At 26.1% G+C, this 27,229-nt stretch overlaps 1 long non-coding RNA gene across 3 annotated transcripts; it reads left to right on the top strand.

Moving 5' to 3' along the window:
- Nucleotides 1-4: 4 nt before the first annotated feature.
- On the top strand, nt 5-27,229 carry LOC149031554 (uncharacterized). 3 transcript variants are annotated; one of them, XR_016177671.1, is made up of 4 exons: nt 5-616; nt 6,628-6,767; nt 8,028-8,153; nt 27,090-27,229. It is a non-coding gene; the product is annotated as an uncharacterized LOC149031554 (long non-coding RNA). The 3 variants fall into 3 exon arrangements; XR_016177672.1 differs by having other exon boundaries at nt 16-107; XR_016177673.1 differs by lacking the exon at nt 6,628-6,767 and having other exon boundaries at nt 9-107.

Genomic DNA, 27,229 nt, shown 5'->3' with positions numbered 1-27,229 from the left:
AACCTTCTCGTTTCCACCTATCCCGTGAACCTTCCTCTACGTCGCAGAGAACATAGTCGGGAGCACAGCCATTGTCAAGGTCCTCTCTGGTCACGGGCAAAAGACTGGTAAACTTGTTCTCTCTCTCTCTCTCTCTCTCTCTGTCTCTTTTTGTCTCTTTCTGTCTCTCGTCGAGACACGCGCGATCGAGGTCGTTTGCGATCTCGTCCCAGGGTAAGCTCTTCCATTAACGCCACTTCACCTCCTCCCCATACAATTCCCCTTCCCTTTCCTTTCCCCTCTCCCATCCAATCCTCCTCGTCCACCTATTCCTTCCCTCGCCCCCTTTTATTTTACCACTCTCCTTCTCGTCATCCTCATCCTTCTCTTCATCCTTCTCTTCATCCTCATCCTTCTCTTCATCCTTCTCTTCATCCTCCATCCTCTTTCACTATTCTCTATTCTCATCCTTCTTCCTCTTTCTCTGTCTGACTCTCTCTCTCTCTCTCTCTCTTTTTGTAATATTCGTCCAACCTTTCGACCTTACTCGTCCCACTTATCCCAAGTCTCCTTCGAAGAGGAATTACGATCGACTTGATATCGTCACCGATTCTGATCGTGTCAATGAGAAAACACTGTGAGTGAGTAAGAATGAGAGAGAAGGAGGATAGAAGAGAGAGAAAGAGGGAATATCTAAGGAAACAATAATAATAATAATAATAATAATAATAATAATAATAATAATAATGTTAATCTTTATTAAACTCGTTTTGTGTCTTTTGTTTTATATTTATTTTATTTTTTTAATATAATCTTCTATTGGATTATTTTTTTTTTACCAATATAGCAATACTTGTCTTACGTATTAATTGGATTTTTTTTTATTCTTTTTTATTTTTTTTATTTTAACATTTATCTCACATCTATACTTTATTATTTTTAAATACAAATTTATTCTATTATACTTTATTATTTTTTAAATATAAATTTCACGTATTATACTTTATTATTTTATAATATAAATTTAATCTATATATTATACTTTATTAATTTATTTAGAAAATTTTTTATTCATTATTATAATTTTCATATTGTATTTTTTATAATAACTTTCAAGATAGATGAAATTAACAAAAAAAAAAAAAAAAAAATAATGCAAGGGTGTCAAAGAAAGATATTCACCTAATATTATTTATTATATAAAAAACAAATGTGAAACATTTATCTCATCTATACTTCATTATTTTATAATATAATATAAATTTCATCTATTATTTTTTATTATTTTAAAAAATATAAATTTAATCTATTATACTTTATTATTTTTTAATATAAATTTAATTTATTACACTTTATTATTTTATAATATAAATTTCACGTATATTATACTTTATTAATTTATTCACAAAATTATATATTCTTACACTTTGCATATATTTAGTATAATAACTATCAACATAGATAAAATTAAAAAAAAAAAAAAAAAAGAAAAATAATACAGGGTTATAAGAGAAAGATATAATAGAAAAAGAGAGGGTAGTTTTGTGCGCGCGCGGGCGCGTATATCAACCTACCCCCTTGATGACTGCGTCACGTTGCTTGGTGGTGTATCCATGGCCAAGACCTTCCCCGGTCACGGGCAACCCGTTCTACGTTGTCGAGAGAGAGAAAGATAGTAAAGAGGGGTTGTGTGGGAGGGGGTGAGTTAGGGGAGGTTGGATGGAAAGAGGGTGACACTCCCTCGACGACGGCTATGTACACCCAAAGGTGATATTGTTACATACGCTTTTCCGCCCCCGTTGCAAGATCATGGCCTCAACCCTCACCCCCAACCACCCACCTTTTAGCCTCGTGAAAGGTCAATCTGTGAGAGGATTTTACCGCGTAACCATCGGAGTTATAAAAAAATAATATACATAATAATAATAATATGAACGTTTTCTTAGATAACAATATATATATATTTTTATTATTATTTATTTATTTATTTTATATTTATTTTATATTTTGCAATTACGTAATACTCTTGTTTTATCATACCGATGAATTATTTTTAAACGATTCAATGAATTTTTTTTATTTTTTCAGTTTCTTTTACAAATTATTTTCTTTTTCTTTAAATACAAGTAAAATTAAATTAAATTACATTATATTACAATTTTTATAATTTAATTGAAATAATTATAATAATAATTTAATTATAATAATTATAATTAAACTTTTATAATTATATTTTTATTTAAATTAAAATTTTAAATAATAATTTTACAAATTATTTTATTTTTCTTTACAAACAAGTACAATTAAATTAAATTAAATTAAATTACAATTTTTATAATTTAATTGAAATAATTATAATAATAATTTAATTATAATAATTATAATTAAACTTTTATAATTATATTTTTATTTAAATTAAAATTTTAAATAATATTTTTAGAGATTACTTTATTTTACAAATTATTTCATTTTTTTTTATAATAGTAATACGTAGTAATACAAATCAAATGTTAATCAATAAAATAATATACAAAATAATAAAATATTGTATATACATATATATATTATTATATATTACTATTATATTATTAATTATTATTAATTATATTATAATATAATACTAATCAACGACCCAGGTATCTAAACAATTTGTAAACGATCCTCAATTGGATATTATCAATTGAAAATATTAAATTTCACAAATAGACATTTTCTTTTTCTTTCGTAAACAAACATTTTAGAATTACATATATTATAAAAAAAAAACGAAATAATTATATATATATATATAGTTAAACATTGAAGTGAAGTACTTTTGGCCAAGGTTGGCCAATTCCGAGCAACGTCGTTATCTCCACTCGAAAATTGGCTTACCTTTTGTTACGTGTGTTGGAAGGTCCCTCTTCCTCCCTTCCTCTCCCCCTCACCCTCTTTCTCATTCTTCCCCCAGTTACCAGATTTACACTGTGGATATTACTTTATTTTATTCTTTGATATATATATAGAAAAAAAAGAAAAAAATTGAAATATTAAAGCCTTCTAAAAAAAAAAATGCTCTCCATTTAGTACGTCCCTTTTATAAAGGGCTGACCTTCATTGAGTTTAACGTAGATACGATTTAACGCGAAATTACGAGCAGCACGAAGATACACACACACACATACTCTGTCTCACTCTTTCTTTCTTTCTCTCTCTCTCTCTCTTTCTCTCTCTTTCTACCTCAACAGGTGGCAGTTTATTATTCGCTCTATTGGACGTAGAAGAACTTTTAACTTTATCTGCATATGTGTAAGTGTACATGTATATGTGGGTGTACGTTTCATTATTTTCTTTAAATATTTTCTTTTATCTTTAAATACTTTTTTTTTATCAAATGACTCATTTAATCGACTAGATTAAAAAGTTATATTCGTTTAATAAAATTTATTTATTTTTTTTTTGTATTTTATTTAAATTGAAAGTTGACAAATTTAGTTTAAACATTGAAATTTGTCGAAACTTTTTACGAGACGAGAATTAATTTAATGTAAAAAAAACAAAAAAAAAAACAAAAAAAAGTTCGATATTTAATCGAAGTAAATATGGTTAAATATTATATACTTTGTTCACATTCGTAGTTTATTTTATAATACAGTTTGATAATAGTTCGTAATAAGAGGTCATGACCTAAAGAAAGTTCTCGGTCAGCTGACTCTAGGTCGAGGATATTCTCTCTCTCTCTCTCTCTCTCTCTCTGATTGCTGATGAACTGTATATCGTTGGTATGCCTGTTATGTTTACGAGCTTTCAGAGTAGTTGTATACATAAATAAATACCTATTAGTACACACACACACACATATATATATATATATATGGGGTGTACATTTTGTAGTAGTATAGTATAATAAGTAAGGAAGTTGGGGTATATTGTAGGAGAAAAGAGTAAAATGGTTAAGAATAGGGTAGCAGAGGGTTGAGATGACTCGTCTGAGAGAGAGAGAGAGAAAGAGAAGCTTACTTCGCAAGTTCAAGGTCTTAGAATATCCGGGCCATGTCCGGGCATGCCAACCCAAATACGATTATGTTCTTCTCTACTAGGACAGTCAAGAATCGAAACAATAAACTCTCTCAGACTATACTGGATATATTGTTTTGTTCACTATGAGAATAATGACAATTTCACCCTAGTTATCGAACTTCATTTCTATTCAATTTCTATTCCCTTTTGACATCATTTAAAAAAAAAAAAACCTTTCGGTTTTTATTTGTATTTTTATTAACCCCTTAACGTTCAGTATAGGCTTCGTAGAGGAGCCAATTGTTTTTAAGCTTTATGCTTATGATGTTACAGTATCTTCGATTGATAATTGTTATCTATAGTTAAAACGTGCTCATGCATTATTTAAGAAAGCAGAGAAAAATATTTAAAATTATTTAAAAATAATACTTGTTTTATAACAATATACAATATACAATATAAAATATCCAATATACAATATAAGCTTGTTATTAATTATTTAATAACAAGCAGTGGTATACAAATATTTGCAGATTGCTAAGGGTTAATAAGATTTATCTCATTTTCTGGTTTTATTGTTAAAAAAAATTTATAATTTTTTATATATGTAAAATTTATTCTTAAAATTAGATATTATAAATGTTTACACACACATATATAAGTATAAATATTACATATATTATATTATTACATATATTTATTTTCCTGTTATGCCTAGATTTAGCACAAATTCGTACGAACGAACGAACGAACGAACAAACTTGTCGATATCTACAATATGAATCTCCCAGTTAGAAAACTACTTGACCCAGTTTCCTGACTACGACGATTCCTACTACCATCGTATCTTTCAAGTAAAGACCCACTTGGAGATACTCTTCTCGAAATTCCAAATCCTGTGGGTTTGTCATTGGTTATCCCCAAGTAGTGGGAGTTTATCGAAAATGAAAATAATTCTAACATACATCTTCAACATCACCCCCCCCCCACTCACACAAAAGTATTAATAAAACAAAATCAAATTAATTACGGAGAACAAAAATCGATTATAATGCTAAACATCATATTTTAATTATTTTTTAATGGATAGATAAATAATAATAATTCTAATTATACCCTTCCAACACACATAATAGGATAAATAAAATAAATTAAAATAAAATAAAATAAAATAAATTAAAATAAAATAAAATAAAATAAAATAAATTAAAATACCATAAACTAAATTAAAATAAAATAAAATAATATAAAATAAAATAAATTAAAACAAAATAAAATAAATTAAAATACCATAAACTAAACTAAAATAAAATAAAATAAAATAATATAAAATAAAATAAATTAAAACAAAATAAAATAAATTAAAATACCATAAACTAAACTAAAATAAAAAAAATAAAATAAAATAAAATAAAATAAAATAAAATAAAATAAAATAAATGACAAAGAACAAAAACCAATGAAAATGTTAAACACCATATTCCAATTATTTTTTTTTTTTTTATAGACAATACTATTGATCGATTATTTTTTATTTTTTCGAACGATTGAGTTTGATGTGTGTGTTAATGTTATCAAAGGGATATTAAATGAGTATAGTTAAACACATATAAACACATATGAAGATGATAGAGAATAATCTCTTGTCAGTTAGGTTTTTCCTTGGGCCTGAAAAATCCGTTCGTCCTCTTTTCCTATTTTCCCTGTAGGACGTGCATTCAAGTGTGGTAACCTTGAACTTCATCCTCTCTTCTCTCTTTCTCTCTCTCTTTCTCTCTCGTTTTATTCGTTGACGTCACGGCTATCGACCTGAAATCGTAAAGCACCAGTATGTGTGTGAGTGTGCTAGTAGTTGTACATATATCTTGTTTGCACCCACGTGTTCTTGCATTCAAGACGACTATGATGATGACGATAACGATGACGATGGCGATGACGATGACGATGATCAACGCTAAATACATTTATTATATTATTCACTTTCTTTTGAATTTTTTTATGGAAGAAAAATTAAAGAACTCGAGTTTACAGTCAGCTTTTACTTTGTAAATCGTATTTTTTTTTGTTGAAAATGATGACGTTTTCAAATGTTTGTCACATTGAAATGATGACAGACATGATATAAGATGTATGAATTAAAAAAGTTAATATTAATATATATTATTTCAATCTAATAGAATAAATATAAAATAAAATAAATATAATATAAAATAAAATAAAATAAATATAATATTAAGTAAATTAAAATAAATGTAGCATAAAATAAATTATTAAATATTTTGTATCATAAATTTAAACAAAAAGAAACATATATATGATCGTGATTATAAACGTGAATTTATAACAAATTACTTAAGATAACTTTTGATATACATAATTGATATAAATCCTACATTTATTACAAATGTTAAATTGATAATCGAATTTGTTTTCATTTTTAATGTGACTTACAAAATTCATTGTTTTTCTACTAATTTAAAAAATGTATATTCAAATGAGTTGTTTACCAAAGTGTGCATGATTTAGAAGGTCTCGTACGTGCGTGACAAATATTATATGTATGTATATATCTATATAGATATAATAACTACGTGTATATATACATATGGATGTGAATGTTTTACTTGTGTTTTTACCTGCAATACTTAGACAGGGAGTCACCGGACACACATGCCAAGGACGTGTCCGTGAGAATTCCGAGATGCCATGTGGAAAATCACGATTGTCGTCAATGATGATGACACTTTATTACGAATACATTATCAAACGGGGAAAAACTGTCGGAAGTTGTACGTAAACATATATATATCATAGTTTCAATTTATATACAAAAATCAATTGAGCCGTTCAGTGTACACATCGATTAATTCCATAAAACAAAAAGTTGAGAAATGCGATGAAATAATGTATATTGTTGTATTACTTATTATTAAATTGCCAACAAAATGTTGTCATTTAATGATGTTAATCTTTATTATTCAGGAAAGTTATTATAAATATAAAAAGTTATGACGACTATACCAAGTGTTTTGACACTTAAATTTAAGATTTTTCAAAAAGTGGAGTTAATCGATGTGTGCACTGTTGCTCATGTGTCGCTCATATGTTGTTTTTAAGCTGATGATGTGTGTTGATAATCCAATGGACATTTTATGATTGTCCTCTTAGTACCAAAAAATTTTTCTAAATACTCAGATATGATAAGAATTGGGTTTATTTCTAATCTATTTTTCAATAATATGACGTTTACCTGTAACAGCAATATAGAACATTACATGAAAAACATCAAAGTATTAAATATCTATATTTAATTATAATAAATAATTTAAAATAAACATAATCGTATATACGTTTGAGAATAAAAATAATGTAATAAAACAATTTCCTTTATCGATAACAACCATTCGAGTTACCTTGAATAAATGTTATAACGTGTTTATGTTTAAGTGATTATACCTATATGCAACCGTTTAGAGATACACACGTACTTATGTAGGTATACACGTATATATGCATCGTCTGATTATCGAAATGCAAGTCAGGTGAGACTTGAACGAGCACCTCGCCCTTGACATCGACGGCCTTGCAAAGAATTTTTCCGCATTCGATTGTTGTCCCAGGCGTATATACTTTACACTCATGTTAGTTTATGCGTATATGTATATATATATATATATATATATATATATATAGATATAGTGTAATAGTTAGTTAAATGAGATAGAATAAAAAAAAATATTTGTATAAATATATATAATAATTATTATATATCTATATATATATAATATATATTATTCAATATATATTATATATATTATTATATATAAAATAATAATACTAATAAACTTAATAATAATAAAATAATATTTTATATAATTATAAATACTATTATATAATTTTTTATATTTCTATTTTTATATATATTTTTTTATACATTTATATTTTAATTATTTTAAATTTTGTATTTTATATTTTATATCTTATATTTATATAACCGTAAAAGGTTCTTTTTCTTCTTTTCTAATTTCTTTTATTCTTCTTTTTTTTAGGGGAAAGTACAAAACCACCCATTGAACTGGCACGAATCATCTACCGGAGATCAAAACTTAGAACATTTGTGGGCATCCATTATTATACTCGACGATGATTATGGGACAATCGCTGGCTGCTCTCGTGTGAGTTTCTTTTTTTTTCTTTTCTTTTCTTTTCTATTCTTTTCTTTTTTTGTTATTCTTCCTTATCTTTATTCTCATTTTTTTATACCACCACGTCCTTGAAGAGTCGCAACGAATTTCTCAAAGTTCTTTTTTTAAGGGTCGTAACTTCATTGATTTTCTGACTTCTTTGCATGATTTTCTTTTTCTTTTTTTTTTTTTGAAGATGTTGTTGTTATTTATTGTTGTTAAGAGCCTTGACTAGGTCACACGTTTAAATAGTTCTCGTAAAAAGAAATTGCCACTAATCGAACCCAAGGAAAAAAAGAGAAGATAAAAAAGAAAGGACCCTTGTGTAATAAAAAATTGGATAAGATTTACGAGCACATTGATTATTTTTTAACAAATGAAAAAAAAAGAAAATAATACTTTCTACTTTTCACTTCGTTTCTTTCTTTCATTTCGTTTCTTTTCGTTAACATTTTTGTTCCCATAATTCATAATATTATATTTGTTTAAAATATATAAAGTTACTATACAAATTTATTTTTGTTATATATATATATATATACAATAATTATAGATTTATCTTTTTAATTGTATCTTTCTTACTTTTCTTTTTGTTTGGTTCTTTTAATAACAGAATACGTTTCATCAGCACTCTGATAACTTCTTTATAGAATTTTCGATATTTCTTACTGTGAGTAGCAGACGTTTGAAAGATATCTCGAAGTTCGATAATCGATATCTCGAGGTTCGATATATCGATAGTTCGATAATCGATATCTCGAAGTTCGATATATCAAACTTTAAAATATCGAACTTCGAGATATCGATATATCGAACTATTAAATATATCGAACTTCGAGATATCGATTATCGAACTATCGATATATCGAACTTCGAGATATCGATTATCGAACTATCGATATATCAAACTTCGAGATATCGATTATCGAACTATCGATATATCGAACTTCGAGATATCGATTATCGAACTATCGATATATCGAACTTCGAGATATCGATTATCGAACTATCGATATATCGAACTTCGAGATATCGATTATCGAACTATCAATATATATCGAACTATCGATATATCGAACTTCGAGATATCGATTATCGAACTATCAATATATATCGAACTTCGAGATATCGATTATCGAACTATCGATATATCGAACTTCGAGATATCGATTATCGAACTATCGATATATCGACTTCGAGATATCGATTATCGAATTATCGATATATCGACTTCGAGATATCGATTATCGAACTATCGATATATCGAACTTCGAGATATCGATTATCGAACTATCGATATATCGAACTTCGAGATATCGATTATCGAACTATCGATATATCGAACTTCGAGATATCGATTATCGAACTATCGATATATCGAACTTCGAGATATCGATTATCGAACTATCGATATATCGAACTTCGAGATATCGATTATCGAACTATCGATATATCGAACTTCGAGATATCGATTATCGAACTATCGATATATCGAACTTCGAGATATCGATTATCGAACTATCGATATATCGAACTTCGAGATATCGATTATCGAACTATCGATATATCGAACTTCGAGATATCGATTATCGAACTATCGATATATCGAACTTCGAGATATCGATTATCGAACTATCGATATATCGAACTTCGAGATATCGATTATCGAACTATCGATATATCGAACTATCGATATATCGAACTTCGAGATATCGATTATCGAACTATCGATATATCGAACTTCGAGATATCGATTATCGAACTATCGATATATCGAACTTCGAGATATCGATTATCGAACTATCGATATATCGAACTTCGAGATATCGATTATCGAACTATCGATATATCGAACTTCGAGATATCGATTATCGAACTATCGATATATCGAACTTCGAGATATCGATTATCGAATTATCGATATATCGAACTTCGAGATATCGATTATCGAACTATCGATATATCGAACTTCGAGATATCGATTATCGAACTATCGATATATCGAACTTCGAGATATCGATTATCGAACTATCGATATATCGAACTTCGAGATATCGATTATCGAACTATCGATATATCGAACTTCGAGATATCGATTATCGAACTATCGATATATCGAACTTCGAGATATCGATTATCGAACTATCGATATATTGAACTTCGAGATATCGATTATCGAACTATCGATATATCGAACTTCGAGATATCGATATATCTAACTATCGATATATCGAACTTCGAGATATCGATTATCGAACTGTCGATATATCGAACTTCGAGATATCGATATATCGATAGTTCGATATATCGATGTTTTTATAGATGGTTAGCTCGACAGATCGATATTTTTTATTTATTTTTACTTCTTTTTTTTTATGCGAGCGGAAAATTATTTATGTCACTTGAGTGTTTTATCTTTTTTTCAATACCTTGTTACGCATTATTTATTGTACTTGTGATTGATTGATCGATAAAAAAAAAAGAAAAAAAAAAGGAAAGTAATTGAGAAAGAAGCAAGATTCTAATCGATTAAGTATCCAACCTGTGTTTCTATACAAATATTGGAATAAAATTTGAAATATTAATAATAATAAAAAAAATATATTCCTATTTATATATATATATATATATATATATATATATATATATATATATATATTATTATTTATATTGTTGGTATATACTTTATCTATGAGTAAAACGATTCCTTTATCCGGTTGTCCCTGAACGGTCTGATTAAATTACTCATTCTTGTCAAACCACATGAGGAAATAACAAGAGAACAAATATCCATGACATTGCTACTTATTTACATACTTGCACACATAAATACAGGTAATACGTAAGACTATTATACATACTTATATTCTTATATACTTACGTATACGTACTTACGTGTGTTTATGTATAGATACTCGGTACAAAAATTGTTCCAAACAATTCTAAATGTTTATGCTAAATTTGCAAAATATTTCTAATTAAAAATCCACAAAAATTATTTATAATCAAATATATTGTCAATTAAATCAAATATATTATTCGATTCCTAAATTTAATAATTTTTTTTAATTATATATTTAATAAATTATATTTATAAAAAAATATAATATATATATATATATATATATATATATATATTATATTTTTTTATAAATATAATTTATTAAATATATTAATTATATATTATAATAATATAATATTAGATAATATTTAATTTAATAATTATTAATATATTATTAATATATATTATATAATATTATAATAATAAAATATATATAATTATATAATTATATAAAAATATATAATATATATTGTTTTTTTACTAATATTGATCAAATTAGATTATATTTTAAATTTTATTTTTAATTGTATTTTTAATTTTTTTTTCATCGAAGCTTCAACCATTTTTTTAAAGCCATTTTTAATATTTAAAAATTTAGTCCATACGGCGTAACTTTGGTCCCTCGTTCAGAAACGAAAATAAATATCGAATTTATCGGATATTCCTTCTATCGTACAAGTTGATAAAGAAATAATAAACGTGATACTTAAAAGTATTCTCTTAAAAGGAATATTATTTTTATCATAGATTAAACAATTAATGTAAATAACTTGAACGAACGAATTCACGTTTGCAATTCATTGTTTGGTTATTATTCGAGTATTACAAATATATTAATCGATTTTATTTTTGATATTTCGTTAGATAGTATGTGTTATGCTGTGTAATGTTGTGTTGTATGTATGTAAAAGAGAGTGGCTTGATTAAATCAACAATTTCCTTGGTAATACGTAATGTTGCACAGCATGGTACATCTTCTAATTCAAGGTTGTCGTCTTATTTAGGTATCATTAGTAGTCATCGTAAGAATTTCAAGTCAGTCGTGTTTTTTTTTTCCTTTTTTCTTCTTTTTTTTTTCTTTATTTTTAATACCAACTTCCTGTGTAGTCTGTAAATAAAGTGTATGCATGACATCTAAAAAAAAAAAAAAAAAAAGGAAGAAAAAGCAAAAGTCAAATATATGCAAAAATAATGTTAATCTTGGTTAAAATTATACAATAACAAAATCAAGAATAAACATTTATTTTTGTTATTTCCTTTGATTTAAATTATTCCTGACTAGAGACATTGATTTTTTATTTTAGAATGTTAATATTTTTTTTTTGTTTTTTCTTTTTAATTTGAAAACTTTTTGACGAGTGCCATTGATTTTATTTTGTTTATTTAGAATACAACTTTTCTCGTTTTCTTTTAATCCTTTGACCGTTAAGGGGACTTTCTACTCTGAGCACCTAAAAAAAAGGCTATTTTCGCGAATTTTTTCCAAGAAAACTATAAAAGATATCGATCTAAAAGTTGGCATTTATTATCGACCCATTACCGGCATTTATTATCGGCCCATTACCGGCATTTAGTATCGGCCCATTACCGGCATTTATTATCGGCCCATTACCGGCATTTATTATCGGCCCATTACCGGCATTTAGTATCGGCCCATTACCGGCATTTAGTATCGGCCCATTACCGGCATTTAGTATCGGCCCATTACCGGCATTTAGTATCGGCCCATTACCGGCATTTAGTATCGGCCCATTACCGGCATTTAGTATCGGCCCATTACCGGCATTTAGTATCGGCCCATTACCGGCAGTTATTATCGGCCCATTACCGGCATTTAGTATCGGCCCATTACCGGCATTTAGTATCGGCCCATTACCGGCATTTAGTATCGGCCCATTACCGGCATTTAGTATCGGCCCATTACCGGCATTTAGTATCGGCCCATTACCGGCAGTTATTATCGGCCCATTAATGGTAGTTGATCATTGGCCGATTAATGGGCCCAGCAATGGGCCACGTTTTATTAAAATTATTTGCCCATTAACATCATCATAATTTAATTATCTATATATCATCATCTTCAGACAGTTATATATTTCTCTATGTCTGATCCCCCGAAAAATATACCTGACAATACGAAGGATTATACAGATTACAATAAAAAAAACTGCTTGAATAAACAATGAAAGAGAAAGGGATTGAACAAGATAAGAGTCGTCCGTGCGCGCCGAACGCTCAGGAAAGCGGTCCGAGGTAGTTACGTTCAGGCACCAAAAATGTAGTTAGAGACATCGGATCTTTTTGAAATTTTAACACAATATTTCTACATATATATACATTCGAAAAATGTAAAAAAAAAAAAAAAAAATTTTTTTAAATTGCAGAGAAGAAGGTCCCCTTAAGGGCATATATATACATCTTAATAATTTTTTTAATAATTAATTAATATTTAATAATCTAAACAAATAAATTAATTATTAATCTTAATAATCTAAATTAAATGATCCTTACTATTAAGAAAAAAAAAAAAAAACACATAAAACCTTGACCGATGATAACTTTGATAAACACCACTAAAAAAAGATATTTCTCTCATTCATTATTCCCATAACCATAGAATTTCTACTATAGTTTTTCTATCGAAAAGAAAGTTGTATTCTCTTAGATGATAGTATTCTCTCCCATGACGAATGTTTTTTGTCACTAAAAAAAAAAAAAGAAAAAGAAAAATACCAGTTCAAACAAAAATAAAAAAAGAACAAGTTAGACGGAGGGAAAAAAAAGTAAACGAAGAAATTATAATAAAAAAGAAAAGAAAGAACCGCGAAGGAAATGACGCAAGGTCGAGGTCGGATTCGATTCTGTTTCGAAGGTTTCACACTTCGATTTCCTTTCGAAGGACAATTTGCATGAAAATAGATCTGGCATGTCGTGAGACTCGTTGTCGAAGGTTTCAAACCCGATAAGGCGTGCTCGTATTCTTCCGCGACGTCAGAATCGAAAAAGTAAAGCAATGAACGTCACACATATACACATTTACATACACACACATATACATATATCTGTAATCATTCTAACAAACATGTATATTTATCCATATATGAATTCGTGTATGCATGCATGTTTGTATTCATGTTTGTATGCATGTTTGTATGCATGTTTGTATGAATGTGTTTCCATACGTGTACTTAAGGTTTACGTACACACACATATATATGTAAATGTGTATGTATAGGTATGTATAACGTTTAACAGTACCATGAGTGAGAAACAACATTTACTACCGGTCGAATTGAAAGAGTAATTTTAGAATTCGAGACAGAGACCTTGAGTATGTAAAAGGACGATTGTGGAGTAGGCACGTTATATCGAACTGGGGTCATCCTCGAGATATATCGTATCGATATCCTTGGTTTCGTTTTTAACGTTTTAAACTCAACGGACATAGATGCACTTTGTCCTCTGATATAAAATGTCTCTCGTTTACGAATATAATGTTTTACTTATATGCCATTTTCTTCTTTCTTTTTTTTCTTCTTTTTTTTTACCTTAAACTTATAAATATATAAATTTTTATTTTTTACCTTAAACGTATGAATATATAAATTAGGATTTATAATAATCAAGTTTTTATGTGCAATATGATGCAAGTATGATTGGTATATAATTTTTTATAATTAGATTAATATATTGTTGTTTATTTATTATATATATGAATGTTTATATATTTATACTTTTATTTTATAAATAATATTGTTATTACGATTTTATAATATTATTTATAATTAATTTATATATAAACATTTTACATTTTTTAATGTATTTTATATATAGTTAATATTAATATTACTAGTATTATTTATAAAATATATTATTTTAATATTATTTAATATTGTCAAATGATAATTATTTTATAAATATTATTTCCTTTTCATTCGATTATTTCAATATTTTAAAATTCCTTCTTTTTTTTTTTTTTTAAATTCCTTTTCTTTAGAATTTAAAAAGTACATAGAGAATATTTTTATTAATTGCAGTAACAGAAAGATTTGAAATATTTGACACTTTCCTAAATTCTATGTGCTAGATTTTGTTCTTTTTTTCCTTCTTAAATAAAAAAAAAATAGTACAAACCAATCATGTTTTTTTATTAAAGTTGGAAAAAATGTTAGGAAATGTTTGACACAACATAGGCAAGAAGTTAGTTGTAGGAATAATAAAAAAATAATCAAAAAAATTGTAATTTTAATGAAGTGAGAAGGAGGGTGAAGGGAAGATGATGATGTGGTGGTTTAGTTGTTATAAATTTTAAATGACTGTAAAAAGAACGATTCTTTTCACTTTCGTTGAGACGAGCGGGAAATGTGTGTCAGGAGGTCAACGAGACATTGGCCGTGTTCCACTTTCCAGTTTCCTTTCCCTCTTATAGAGAACGAGCTCAACATTCACTCGTTTACTCTTGTCCCCCCGGTGTTTGACTTTTTATTTTCCTCTTTCTTTTTTCCTTTCCTTTCCTTTCTTTTTTATTGTATTTTATATTGTTGTTCTTGCGATATAATTTAATTGTAATTATATCAATAATTTAATTATAATATTTTTAATTTAGTTATATTATATAATAATTTTATTATATCATTTTGTAATTATTTAATTTTGTTTAATTATTTATTTAATTTATTTAATTTATTTAATTTCATTATATTATTATTATATTCCCCGTGAGGGAGGCGGGGAAGAATACACCCTCAGTAATCCCTGCTTGTCGTAAGAGGCGACTAAAAGGGAAACCCAGGATAAATATTATATTATATAATATAATATAATATTTATTATATAATATAATATAATATTTATTATATAATATAATATAATATTTATTATATAACATATAATAAATTTATATATAAATTTATATATAAATTTATATATATATATATATATATATATATATTTATATATATTAATAAATATATTATATATTATATTATTATTATATATATTATATTATTACTATATATAATATATAATACTATTATATATAATATATTATATAATATACTATATTATTTATAATATTATACTTATAACATATATATAATATATATAACTAATATATATTAATATATAAGATATATATATACTAAAATATAATATATATAATTTATATTATACTTATAATATATATTATATAATATATTTATTTATTAATATAATATATCAATATATATTACATTATATTATATTAAATATAATATATATAATTAAATTACATAATAATTATAATTTTATAATATTTTATATAGAATAATAATATAATTTATCTTTAATTAAATATATAATTTATTTAATTTAAAAAAAAAAACAACGTTTATCATAATAATTAATCAAATAACAATTAGAAGGACATATATAAAAAAAACAAAAAACATGTGAGACGTTTCTATTATTTAGATAATTAGATTGTATAAAATATAAAAAAAGAAACACATATATATGGAAAGATGAATTCTAAGTTGATAAGATAAAATAAAAATGAAATAAAATATAATAAAAATGGTTTCATTTTGTAGATAAGTTAGGATGACAATGTTCAATTATAATTAATCAACCATATAATCATTGAAAGTGAATGATTAGTGAGGAGGGGCAAGGAACCTCAAGGATAATTCGATATAGTTCGTTTAATCGTTTGTTTGAGGTTTGTAAACCACGAGATATCAATCCTGTAAGTTCGTTCACATCGGAAGAACATTATCGATCGAAATGTAGAATACTATACATCATGAGAGAAATATAAAATAAAACTATCAATAATTTCAATTCATTAACTTCGTTTTAATTTGTGTTGTTGTTGTTGTTAAATATTTTATGTCTTGAAAAAAACAAAAAAAAAATAATACGTTTAACGTTTTACCCCGGAAATAAAGCTTTCACTTTCTCCCCACTGTTTTTAACAAGGTAACTTTCCCTGCTACATTAACACACATTTAAGTAGTCTCCTTTTAAACCTGTCTATATTTCATTGCATATAACTGTGTATGTGCGTGTACATATATATATTTATTTATTTGTATACATACGTGGTACAATGTCTTACGTATGATCGCATATCTGAAGATAAAAAATAAAAATAAAAAAGGAGAATATATAATATAAGATAAAAAAAAAAAAAAATAAAAAAGAAGAAAAAAATAAGAAAGAAATGAGGAATTAGGTTTGTGGGTCGAGTAAGAAAACAAAGAACCCCCCAAACGATTTATCTTTCTCTCATTCTTTTCACCTGATATTGTCTCTCACTTTTACCTTTCTTTCCTTTTGAACTTTTTTTTTTTTTTTTATTTTTCTTCTTTCCTTGCCATTGTTAGAAATCTAAGTTGTTACCTTTTGAATCATTTAACGTTTCTCCTATTCCTTAAGTTATAATACTATTTCTAGAACGTCGCGAATACTTGGTAAAACGTAAAGTTACTAAAAATAGAACAATAGTTACTTTCTATGTCCTATTTTATATATATGTAAAAAAATGTTTAATCTAATATATATGTCTACAATATAATTAATCTAAAATATATATTTCCATGTGTATATTGTTTTAATATATAATATAATACTACTATATATATATTATATACTATTATATAGTATAAAAAAATATATAACTAATATACTACTATATTATATTACTAATTATTATATTATATTATATAATTATATTATATTATATTCTATTATATTATATAACTAATATACTATTATATTATATAGTATATAATAATAATAATAATATAGTATTATAGTAGTATTATAATACTACCATATTACTACAATATATATTTGTTATACTATATAGTTATAATACATATTATTATAATACTACTATCTATATATATTATATATATCTTTATAATTTATACTACTATATATAACTAATAAAGTTAGTATATGTATATATACTTATAAATAACTTTAAAAGTTATATATAGTAGTATAGATAAATAAATATATTTAAAAGTTAAATTTAAATAGAATTTTAAATGAAATTTATTCAAATTCAATTTTTTCTATTTGTTTTCTTTCCTTCTTTGGTTCCATATTCAAACGAACAGATTCAATAGAATAATTCATGAATTTTTAAATATATTTAATTTATTTTTTTCGTTGATATAAATAAATAAATTCGTTCATTTAATTAAATCATTTAATTTCTTTATTTGAACAAATGAACAGTATTATTTTTTTTTTATTCATTTATATACAAGTTTAGTGTACTACTATTGTGTTAAATAATCACAAATCTTTGGTAATATTAATGAATAATGATTAATGATGTTAGAATGATTAGAACAAATAATTCATTTAGAAATTGACAGGAAATGTAATCAGGTTAGTCGTACGATATAATAGTTGGAGGTCATGACTGGGTTCAAGTTAATATAGGTGAGGTCGATGTTCGTGAAACGTGCTGATTGTTTCGAATAAGGTGTGTGTTGTTGTAAGTACGATAAAAAGTCAATACAATGAAAAAACCAACATGAAAAAGAAAGAATAAAATAGAATACGAATTAGGGTAATGGTGTAAAACAAAATGAAATTAAATTAAATTAACACTAAATTTACAACCCATAGTCAATTGTAAAACATACATATAAATTATTCATTTGTAATAAATAAAAGAAAATATTTTCTTCGATAATTCAATTGCATTAAAATCTCATTCTATATTAAGGGGACCTTCTACTCTGCAAACAAAAAAATTTTTTTTTTTTTTACATTTTTCGAATGTATATATATGTAGAAATATTGTGTTAAAATTTCAAAAAGATCCGATGTCTCTAACTACATTTTTGGTGCCTGAACGTAACTACCTCGGACCGCTTTCCTGAGCGTTCGGCGCGCACGGACGACTCTTATCTTGTTCAATCCCTTTCTCTTTCATTGTTTATTCAAGCAGTTTTTTTTATTGTAATCTGTATAATCGGCCGGTAATGGGCCGATAATAAATTTTATTAATGGGCCGATAATAAATGCCGGTAATGGGCCGATAATAAATGCCGGTAATGGGCCGATAATAAATGCCGGTAATGGGCCGATAATAAATGCCGGTAATGGGCCGATAATAAATGCCGGTAATGGGCCGATAATAAATGCCGGTAATGGGCCGATAATAAATGCCGGTAATGGGCCAATAATAAATGCCGGTAATGGGCCGATAATAAATGCCGGTAATGGGCCAATAATAAATGCCGGTAATGGGCCAATAATAAATGCCGGTAATGGGCCAATAATAAATGCCGGTAATGGGCCAATAATAAATGCCGGTAATGGGCCGATAATAAATGCCGGTAATGGGCCGATAATAAATGCCGGTAATGGGCCGATAATAAATGCCGGTAATGGGCCGATAATAAATGCCGGTAATGGGCCGATAATAAATTTTATTAATGGGCCGATAATAAATTTTATTAATGGGCCGATAATAAATTTTATTAATGGGCCGATGATGTTTTTTTATACTACTGTTTTTGCAATAAAAAATTAATTAAAATGAAAAAATAAAAATTCATTTATATAGTTTAAGACTCAATTTAACAAACCCAACAACTTTTAGATCGATATCTTTTATAGTTTTCTTGGAAAAAATTCGCGAAAATAGCCTTTTTTTTAGGTGCTCAGAGTAGAAGGTCCCCTTAAGATAATATATGTATTGTTTTTTTTCTTTTTTTTTTTCAATGGTTATTTGACCACTCAGAATAAAATTAAACCCATATCTTGTTCTATATTGTTTTTGAAATATAAGAAAATATTTTCTACAATATTCAATTGCATTAAAATTTGATTCTACAATTAAATTAATATATGTAGTTTTTTTTTTTTTTAAATGGTCATTTGACTTTTATTTGACTACTCAGGGTAAGATTGAACCCATATTTTCTATATTGTTTTTTAAATACAAGAAAATATTTTCTACAATAATTAAATTGCATTAACATCTTATTCTATTAATATAGAATATTTTAGAATTAATATAAAATATTTAATAAATAATATATCTATTTTTTTCAATTACTTATTTGACCACTCAGGGCAAAAATTGAACCCAAATTTTGTTCTATATTGTTTTCTAAATATAAAAAAATATTTTCTACAATAACCAATTGCATTAAAATCTCATTTTATATTACGATACATAAATATACATTTTTTTTATTCCTAAAACGATAGGAATAGGTATGAATGAAGTTTTAGGTTAGGTTTAGTATAAAAAACTAAACTTTTATCGTTTAGTTTAAAATCTACATAAGTATATATATGTGTACATTTAATTCTCAAGGGTCAAACCTTAGAAAATCCAATGAACAAGGAATTAGGTGGAGGGTGGGGTGGGGTGGGGTGGGAGGAGGAGGAGGAGGAGGGGGGCATTATGAGAGAGTAAAGAATATGCAAGAAAAGTAGTGATATAGTGAAAGAGAGAACCTTTTATCGTGTCAGGGACGATTTTGTGGCATGTGACTTTGCGGAAAACGCGTTTAAGTGGGTCGTGACCTGAAAAATACACACCCACTAACACGCATATAGTTAGATTGATATTAGTGTGTTAGATTTGTCTATTAGAAAGATAACTTGTATGACTTTAATCAGTATCATGTATAATATTTAATAGAACTTTCGAGATCAAGGGTCATGAGTCTCTTCTTCCAGTCGTCTTTCATTGATATCATTTATTTTTATTTTTTTATTTTATTTTATTTTATTTTATGTGCGTGCTCTTTTACAGAATTATATACCACGATCCATGATCTTTTACCTTGAATCTAAGACATTTTTTTATTTCTTTTAAAGTAAACTACTTCATAAACCGTAAACGTTTATAATGAGATCCTTTGTTGAGAAAAATGATCGATTGTTTTGTCCTTTAATGGGTTCAAAGTCCATGGCTTGAGGAAACGTTTGTTTTCATTGATTTTGTTTTTTAATTAACATTTTTCTATACTTGGATATGATTGGTTATTGATAAGATTGTTTTCTTTTTGTTAATATTTAGTTATATACATATATATATATATATATATATATATATATATATATATATATATATATATATATATATATATATATATACATTCTACTATAAATATAAATCAAATATAAATACATATGTGTGTAATATTTTATACATTTGTTATTAAAAGTATAAAAATTAAATATACCTTTTATATTATTCTAAAAGATCAATTATTCAAGAATTTATTAAGTCTATTGCAAAAACTTATGTCAAAGGGGAAATAAATGATAAAAATAATATTTTTGTTATAATACAAAATTATGTTAAATTATTTTCCCTTTATTTTAAATAATTATTAGTATTATAGTATTAGTTTTTTATAGTTATATATTATTCAAGAATTTATTAAGTCTATTGCAAAAACTTATGTCAAAGGGAAAAAAATGATAAAAATAATATTTTTGTTATAATACAAAATTATGTTAAATTATTTTCCCTTTATTTTAAATAATTATTAGTATTATAGTATCAGTTTTTTATAGTTATATATTATTCAAGAATTTATTACGTTTATTGCAAAAACTTATGTCAAAGGGGAAAAAAATGATAAAAATAATATTTTTGTTATAATACAAAATTATGTTAAATTAATTTCCCTTTTATTTTAAATAATTTTTATCTTTTTACAAAATTTGTTAAAAAAAAAAAAAAAAAAAAAAAAAAAATACTCTACTATTTATAGTTCAATTAAAAACACGTATTGTACATTAACATATTATAATAGTTTTCTTTTAAACTATAGTGTTAAAACGTTTTTTGCAAACAATGAACAATAGGTTAAATATAATCTAGGTGAATAGGTCAGCGACATGAGAGTTTAACTATCGTGCAGATTTGTTTCTTCTTTTTATTTTATTTTTTTTCCTTAGTAAAAGAAATCGAATCCTATGAGGGAAACGTGTATGTATATAGTAAGACACGAGGAAAGTATCGTTGAACGATTTAATACTCTTTCCATATGTTTATATTTATCTGTCTCTGTCCTCTGTATGTATGTATGTGTATGTGTATGTGTGTTGTTGTTGTATTTATGTGTTGAGAGATACGTCAGCATTGAAATTCGTTAGCAATCGTCAACGAGCTTTCGCTTGTGATACTTATTGCTTACGTGAACAGTTCAAATGCGAATGTGTATATGTTACTTCTTTAGAAACACACTAATATACAAATCACTCTCTCGTAGTATCTCATCTCTTATGTTAACATACATACACACACATATGATATACAAAACTCTCTCACATACGATTTAAAAGGAAGTGAAACTTGGACACACGTTTTCGTTCAGACAAAAATGCGCGAGATTTAGGACGAGATGTTAAAAAAAAAAAAAAAAAAATTAAGAGATTAAAAAGATTTTCTTGTTGATTATCCTATTTGATGATTGAAATTATGTTTTGATTTGTTTCATTGGAATTTGATTTTTTTTTTTAATTTTTATTTTTATTTTATTAAAACTAATTATATATATATAATATAATATAATATAATAGTATTTGTTAATTATGTTAAGTTAGGAAGAAATTTAGGAACTTTATTGAAATAATAAAAAATTATTTAAACAAAGTAGAAAAAAAAACCTTATAGAATAATTCTGATATTAAATACAATCAAATTATAGTTTTGCAAAATTTAAATAAAAAACATCAAAAGGATAATTAAATATTGGTTAAATAACAAATCAATGTTAATTTAATAAAATACAAAATATTCTAATTGAAAACTGCAATTAAAAATCATCAAAAGTAAATACTTAACTTTCTATGCAATTTGTCAATTAATTAAAACTATCCAAATTATTTTTAATCTGATCAAACACATTTCGAATTAATAAAAGTAACGCATTATAATTTAATTACCAATGATACAAATACATATCGATCATGCATACAATTATCATTTTTTTTTTATTTTAATTTAATAAAAATAATAATAATTGAAATGAACATTAGTTAGTGCTGCCGTCTAGAAGATAAAACAAATTCTTAATCTTTGAAAGATCCTGTGTGTGTGTATAAAGTAATGGCAGCTGCATTACGATCGAGATCACCGTATTGTATATGTGTATATGTGTTTGTATGTGTTTATGCGAGTATAGTACTTTTGTGCCGATCGTACTCTCACTTTCTCTGCGACGTTTACGGCGACCCGGTTTCCTGCGACACAGTTTTACTTCGCCGAATGAGAAAGTGAACGTCTCTTTCTCTGTGTCTTCTATTATTTTCACCCATTCCCTCAAGCCCCCCTCCCTCCTGCCACCCTGATCCTTTTTAAGATCAGAGAAATTTCTATATAAGTTGAAGAGAGAGATATAAAAGGAAAGGAGCATGATCGAGCATGGTAGAACTATGAAAGTAAAAAGTGTCATGGATGGGGGATCTCGTCAGCCATTATTAAATATAACAATTTATTTAACATATTTTATTTCATTCTTTTTTTTGCCTTTTATTATAATAATAATAACATTATATTATATATATATATATATATATTATAATATTTAATTTAAATATTTAATTTTAAATAGTACTTAATATTTAAATACATTTTATTTAATTTAAAATTAAATATTTTTATTATAATTATATATTTATTTTATTATTTTAATATTGAAATAATAAATTTTTTAATAACACAATATAATATTATAATATATTAATATATTCTTCGAACTAATATATATTCGTAGTATATAGATATTTTAGAATAACGAATTTATAAATTATCACTTTTCTACAAGAAACATTGAGAATTTATTAAATAATTAATAGGTGAAATTGATTTTGATTTGAAAATAAAAGAATCATGACAAAGATAATCAATTTTAATTCGCAAATATGAATACGAATCATGAGCAAAGAACCCGTTAATAAATTACGTTTGTATAGACATTTTCTTAACATTTGCGTTATTATATGATGGGCGAGGTATTATAGTGGTCTTTGAATCTATTCTTCTATTAGCTACACTGTAATTAACTCTACAGAACACGTAGAAGATTCTCAAGTAGTAGTAGTAGTAGTATCTATTGCTATATATACCCACATAACATAAAAACTTCACTCACTTCAATTATACTAATTTATATAGAGCTTTCATATTCATATAACCGGCAGCTACGGACTTGTCCAAATATTTTTTTATATTATTTTCATACATACTTTTCGGAAAAAACTTCACTACTTTTTGGAAAAAACCTCACCACTTTTCGGAGAAAACCTCACTACTTTTCGGAAAAAACCTCACTACTTTTCGGAAAAAACCTCACTACTTTTCGGAAAACACCTCACTACTTTTCGGAAAACACCTTACTACTTTTCGGAAAACACCTCACTACTTTTCGGAAAAAACCTCACTACTTTTCGGAAAACACCTCACTACTTTTCGGAAAACACCTCACTACTTTTCGGAAAACACCTCACTACTTTTCGGAAAACACCTCACTACTTTTCGGAAAACACCTTACTACTTTTCGGAAAACACCTCACTACTTTTCGGAAATAACCTCACTACTTTTCGGAAAAAACCTCACTACTTTTCGGAAAAAACCTCACTACTTTTCGGAAAAAACCTCACTACTTTTCGGAAAAAACCTCACCACTTTTCGGAAAAAACCTCACTACTTTTCGGAAAAAACCTTAAAATATTTAATTTAAATAATACAAAAATCAAATTAATCGATACAAATATAATTTGATTTTCTTTGAAATTAAAATCCAATTAGTTAAATCATTTTGTTTTCAATCTATAACAAATAGATTATTATAGAATAAGTTTTAATGAGGGTATCACATTAATTTAATCGTCTAGTTGTCGTCAAATAGATCAGTAAAAAAAAGCTTCGATTTGCATGCATGCAGGTTGCACATTCTATTGAGTGTCGCGTCACTCACGGACAATGAGAGATATGTTAAGTGTCTTTCTCGCTTTTTTTTTTTTTTTTTTTATTCTCTTATCTTTTTTTTTTATCTTTATAATATCTCTGTCTTTCTATCTCTTGTTGTGTCGACGTAGAAATGGCAATGAGGTTGTTAGCTTGGCCGGTTGAACGAAACGCGTAGACAAAGGAGACGGGAGGCCTTCGTAGCACGTGTGTAACTGCCTTTAATGCTATGGGGAAACATAAATAAAGTCAGGGTCAAACCCGAGAGCGCACGTCATCGTTCTTCCATACCAGCCCATCCTTATCCAGACATTTTTTTTCCTTTTTTTTTCTTTCCCTCTTACTCCTCCTTTTTTTATATATATTTTTTTCCTTTCTATTTTATTTGTTTTTAAGTGTGTTAACTTTGTATTTTCTTGCGTTACACATTCTCTCTCTCTCTATTTTTTGTTATTATTTGCAATATATTCTTTTCCTTATAACGTATATGGATATATATAAATTTTAGTATATAATATATAAACTTGTTATATATGATAAGTAATTGATAATATTTATGTGTAATGTGTATATTATATAAATTATTCATATATTATATTTGTAATTATTTGTAATATTTAAATTTAAATAATATTTTAGTTGTAGTATATATTTATTAATTATATATATATATATATATTATATAATATATATTAAATAAATTAAAAATAAAATAATAAAAATTATATTATATTATATTTAATATAAATAATTACAATTTTGATTGATATTTTTTTTTTTTTTCATTATTCTCAATTATTTCCTATATTATTTTATTATTTACGAATTTAATATTGAGTATTTTTTTCTATTTGTTTTTATTTTTTTATTATTCAGACTCATAAATCAACGTGTTAAGTTTAGAATTGTAATATGGTCTATTGTTTAAATTAAAAAAGTTAAAAAGAGACTGTATTACGCATCCCTATTGTGTGATCTAACAACGAACTAATCATTAGTCTTTCTTATCTCATATATATATGATAGGTCGAACAAAAAGTATAGTTGGAATTGTGTATCTCGGACAAACGAGAAAACGAAGATGTTATTTTTTTTTTTTTTATTTTTTCTTCAAAGAAACGAGTGTGAAGGAAGCTTTTGTAGCTTGAGAATTTACATATGTCCTTCGTCTTTTACATCGTTAATGACCTATAAATTCTAATAAACAGAAAGAGAGAGAGAGAGAGAGAGGGTTATGGTTGTAACGTTAGAAGATACTATGTGTTAACGCCCATTTTGTAATTGTCCATAAAAGATAAAACAAAAAAAAAAATATAAAATAAGAAGGATTGGTTGTTCTACGCGTTTATTTTATTTTATTTTATTTTTTTTTTAACGATACTTACGTCACACACACACATTCTTTTTTATTTATTTATTATTATTTTTTTTTATTATTTTATATACGTAGAATTTTTTGATTTTGTTAGTAACAAATTTATTTCAATTAAATACAATTTTATAGCAAACACAAATATATGTATTGATAAATTTCAATTAAAATATTAATTTTTAATTACAAAAAAAAATTTCATATTTAAAATACTAACAAATGATTACAAAAAAAAAAAAATATTCATGTTACACATCGATCATTTAATTAAAAACAAAAAAAAAGAATAAAAAAAGAAAAGTGAAATATATCAATTACAATAGCTCATAGATAATCGGATAAAAATAATTGTATGAGAAAAAATAAATCGTAACATTGGACAAAATAATTAATAATAACAATTCATATCGATAAAACTACCATACCTACACACACACATACACATGATTTAACACAACGAATAATCGAATGGGATAATAACGTATGATTTATAGGGAGAGAAAAAAAAAGAAGAAGAAAAAAAACAGCAGATGAAGATAAATTATTTTCTATCGAGATAGGATATATCGATCATTGATATACACACAGGAAACGATCTTTAGGATTCTGATCACGTCAACTACTATTTTTTTTTATTTTTTTTATTTTTTTTTCAATTTTTCTTTTTATTTCATTTGTTCATTTTGTTTCTATTGATTGGCGAGTGAAACGTAAATAAAGAAGGCAGGCGTTTGTGTGAAAAGATAGCTTCGGGTTTTCTCTTTCAGAACAAGTAAGCAAACAAGTATACATACACTCTCACCGAAGGACGACCATCGACCGATTAAGACTCAGCATCAGCACCAGTAATTATTGGCCAGAGACCAGTTATCCCGCTATTCCAGTTCTACACTCGGTCTCGGTTCTT

Source organism: Polistes dominula, unplaced genomic scaffold (assembly GCF_049000335.1).
Source record: "Polistes dominula isolate Pdom_NZ unplaced genomic scaffold, Pdom_raw_medaka contig_17, whole genome shotgun sequence".
NCBI classification, from domain to species: Eukaryota; Metazoa; Arthropoda; class Insecta; order Hymenoptera; family Vespidae; genus Polistes; species Polistes dominula.
This window is presented reverse-complemented; position numbering and strand designations above follow the sequence as displayed.